This window comes from Mus pahari, chromosome 20 (genome assembly GCF_900095145.1).
Source record: "Mus pahari chromosome 20, PAHARI_EIJ_v1.1, whole genome shotgun sequence".
Classification (NCBI taxonomy): Eukaryota; Metazoa; Chordata; class Mammalia; order Rodentia; family Muridae; genus Mus; species Mus pahari.
Genome location: NC_034609.1, coordinates 552,364 through 556,914, shown reverse-complemented (window position 1 = coordinate 556,914; position 4,551 = coordinate 552,364). Strand labels below are relative to the sequence as shown.

Below are 4,551 nucleotides of genomic sequence, written 5' to 3'. Positions count from 1 at the left end.
CTTGGTCTTGCAAACTTTATATGACACAGCACAGGGGAATGCCAGGGCCAAGNAGTGGGAGTGGGTGGGTAGGGGAGCAGGCGCGGGGGGAGGGAATAGGTAACTTTCGGGATAGCATTTGAAATGTAAATAAAGAAAATATCTAATAAAAAAAAATTGCGTATGGAGCTAAAAAAAGAATTCTCAACTGAAGAATACCGAATGGCTGAGAAGCACCTGAAAAAATGTTTAACATCCTTAATCATCAGGGAAATGCAAGTCAAAACAACCCTGTGATTCCACCTCACACCAGTCAGAATGGCTAACATCAAAAATTCAGATGACAGCACATGCTGGCAAGGATGTGGAGAAAGAGGAACACTCCTCCATTGTTGGTGGGATTGCAAGCATGTGCAACCTCTCTGGAAATCAGTATGGTGGTTCTTCGGAAAATTTGACATAGTACTACCGGAAAATCCAGCAATACCTCTCCTGGGCATATATCCAGAAGACATTCCAATTAGTAATAAGGACACATGCTCTACTATGTTCATAGCAGCCTTACTTATAATAGCCAGTAGCTGGAAAGAACCCAGGTGTTCCTCAACAGGGGAATGGATACAGAAAATGTGGTACATTTACACAATGGAGTACTGCTCAGCTATTAAAAACAATGAATTTATAAAATTCTTAGGCAAATGGATGGATCTGGAGGATATCATCCTGAGTGATGTAACCCAATCACAAAAGAACACACATGATAAGCAGATATTAGCCCAGAATCTTAGAATACTCAAGATACAATTTGCAAAACATATGAAACTCAAGAAGAAGGAAGACTAAAGTGAGGATACTTCGTTCCGACTTAGAATGGGGAACAAAATACTCATGGAAGGAGTTACAGAGAGAAAGTTAGGCACTGAGAGAAAAGAAAGGACCACCCAGAGGCTGCCGCTCCTCGGGATCCATCCCATAATCAGCTACCAAAGCAAGACATGATTGCATATGCCAGCAAGATTTTGTTGACGGAACCCTGATATACCTGTCTCCTGTGAGGCTATGCCAGTGTCTGGCAAATACAGAAGTGGATGCTCACAGTCATCTATTGGATGGAACACGAGGCTCCTAATGAAGGAGCTAGAGAAAGTACCCAAGAAGCTAAAGGGATCTGAAACCCTATAGGAGGATCAACAAAATGAACTAACCATTACCAACACCCCCAGAACTGTGTCTCTAGTCGCATATGTAGCAGAGGATGGCCTAGTCAGCCATCAATAGGAGAAGAGGCTCTTGGTCTTGCGAAGATCATATGCCCTAGTACAGGGGAATTCCAGGGCCAGGAAGCTCCAGTTGTTTGGTTGGGTAGCAGGGCAGATGGGAGTGTATAAGGGGTATTGGGGATAGCATTTGAAATGTAAATGAAGAAAATATCTAATTAAAACAAAAAGTCCCTCATCAAAGAAGTTTCTTTTTGCACAGGTGATCATTACAGAAAGCTCCAGTTAATGAAAAAGGAGATGACAACTATGAAATACCTGGCCCTGATAGATAAATCTACAACACAACTCATACTCAAGGCTCAGAGAACAAGGAGGCCGAAAAACTCCAAAAACCAGAGGAGCAGAAAGTATGCTATGAAATTGTGCCTTCTTCCTATCCAGGTGCACCCATAAAATCTTATCAGGTTGCCCTCTGAAGGAGACCATAATAAGTCCTGTAGCAGTTGATATCCCAATATAGACAGGAAAAGTTTCACAAGTCTCTACTCCTTGATGAAGAGCTATAGGTCATAGAAGTATAATCAGAGTCTGGCAGTGTTGGGGTGATGAACTCCCTGAATGCTTATACAATACTGGATGATCAGCCCTGTTGTGTTTTATAAAAAGGAGTCAGGGCATGCTTTGTACAGTGCATTATGATGGGGGGGGGTGCCTCAGTTGGCCCATGCTGAGGCATCCCAAGCCCTCAGGAAGAGAACAGAGTCAAAGACAAAAAAGGGACAGAGAGAGAATAAGAGAGCAAGGAGGGGCCAAACAACCCCTTTCATAGCAAGTCAAGCCTTCCTGGCTATTGCCAGGTAAGTACTATGCAGAGCATAGAATAAATGCTAAGAAGCCCCAGAATCATAACCAGGTAGGCAACAAGGTGTACTGATGTGCTGACTTGATAGCTCTTCATTGTTACATATATGTAACAATGGTTAAAGACCGGAGGCTTTGAAGATGGAGGAGGGTAAATCAGACATAGGAGGGTTAGGAGAGAGGAGGGGGAAATGACATAATTAGATTTTTTTAATGTTGAAGACAGTGAATATTTATTCTGGCAAAGCATTAAGTTGTTATTAACTAAAAATATTGAGGGAAAGCTTCATGGAATGCCTTCTTACATTTGATGCTTTCCTTTCCTCTTATTTTTCTTTTTTTATTAAAAATTTCTTTGGGGGAGGCAAATAAACCCATGTTAGTTCCACAAGATTAAGAATACAGATTTGTTGCTAAGCAGGGAGCGAGGTATCGGTCTACCACCTCAGAGCTCCATTGACAGCCTTCGTGGCAAGAGCCTTCACAGGGCATGAATTTTAGCGTTTACCTCAGAGGTCAACGGAGGACTCTAAGGAAAGCAGAGCTCTGGTTCTGGGGTGTCTCTTAACAGGTGCCTGAGTAAAGACATCAGACAAGCAGGACAGCTTCCTCAGTTTCTCCTCTAACACCCCTGCCCTGCGGTTTCACACAGTGATAGATGCCTGCAGACAAGCTCTTCTAGAAATGACTTCACATGGGAACCAGAGGCATGGCATCTCAGAGGTGTTCACCATTCCCTGAGCTGGAGCTCACTGATCTCTAAGGACACGTCAGGTTAGGTGAGGAATGTTCTCTATTGTTCGTTCCTTGCTTGGCGTCCTCTCTCTCTCATTATATCTGCTCTACTCAACTCTTTAGAGTTATTAGTCCCTAAAGATGATACATACTCTATGATTAATCCAATTCCTGGGTAATTTTTGTCTCCTGACTAAACCTTAACTCAAAAGTCTTTAAAATTAAGCAGTTTATCCCCAAGTGATGACATTATCCTCCTAAAAATACTGGATTAAATTATGTAACATTTATAGCACCATTTCTATCTGTTAAATACTAAATGTATATGTTCATAGATATCATTTAATGTTTTTCCAATAATAATGAAAACTGAGTTAGCATTTAAATGTCACTGTATATTTTTATAATTATTTTTGACTTCTTGTGTATGTATGTGTATTTGTGTGTATAAAAGTATGCATGGGAATGAGCAAGTGAGTGTGTGTGTGTGTATGTGTGTGTGTGTGTGTGTGTGTGTGTGTGTGTACAGGCTAGAAGTCAATTTTAGGAGTTGTTAATTGAGAGTTGTCAACCTATTTTGTGTGTGTGTGTGTGTGTGTGTGTGTGTGTGTGTGTGTACAGGCTAGAAGTCAATCTTAGGAGTTGTTAATTGAGAGTTGTCAACCTGTTTTGTGTGACAATGACTTAGTGATCTGAAGATCATTAAGTAGTCCAGTGCCTAGAGGCCCCAGTCATCTAATTGTCTCCATCTCCAGAGTATTGGGTCATCAGCGTGCACCAGGAGATTTAGAATGTTGTTTCATCTTGTTACTGTGAGCATGGAGAGGTCAGCTCAGAAACTTTAGAAAATTTCACTAGACCCCCCTCTCCCTCCTGGAAGTGAAAGTTCATGAAGAACATAGGCACCCCTTCCTTCCGGAAGGGAGGGGCTAATTATATTCCTGACTATAGGGAGGAGGAGCGACCACGGAGCTCATAGACACATTCCTTGACCATTGGCCACCCACCTCATTCCCTACAGACCAATCAGTTTAAAAGTCACATTGTTCTGCCAATCACATTGTGCCTCATGGCTGACTGGAGAACTGTATAAAGGCTCGATGGACTGGTTGCGTGTGGTCGTTCTCTCTCCATGTGCAGGGCAACCCCAACACGATGGAACAATAAATTCCTCTTGCTTTTTGTATCAATTCCCAGCCACTCCGGGAGTCCCTGTTAAGCTAAGGCTTACCAGATTCTTACAAGCGAACTACTGTGACAGTTACACTTCTTTTTTCAAAATATAAAGTTCAGAACTTTGCCCTCCTAACAAAACCAAGTTTAAAACTTAATATACCCTCCTGTGTGCAGATTTATATTCATACACAATAGTCAAATGATTCTCTATTTCTCTTTTTCATCTACCAACAGAAGACAAGCAAGCAAGAAAACAAACAAATAAACAACAACAACAACAAAAATAAAATACAAGAGCAGACCCCTAGAAAGCAGACGGAGAAACTCTATTTACTTCAGCCATGCTAAGGTCAGAGTTCTTCAAGAAGTTGAGCGAGGAGCTCTCATGCATTAGATACATTTCCAAGTATGAAGGGGGCCAAGCAAGGAAAGTGATAACACAGAAAACTGGCTATCACAACCCCTGAAGTGATTGATTCACGATGCACAGAGAAGGAGGCAGAATGAACTGCAGTTGCTCCTTGAAACGAGAAAGAGAGAGAGAGAGAGAGAGAGAGAGAGAGAGAGAGAGAGAGAGAGA

The 4,551-nt window shown here is 41.9% G+C and overlaps 1 protein-coding gene across 1 annotated transcript in view; it reads right to left on the bottom strand.

Moving 5' to 3' along the window:
- The window catches only part of Iqcm (IQ motif containing M), a 352,279-nt gene that overhangs the window by 89,431 nt on the left and 258,297 nt on the right, over positions 1–4,551 (bottom strand). The gene's annotated exons all lie outside the window — the stretch shown is intronic.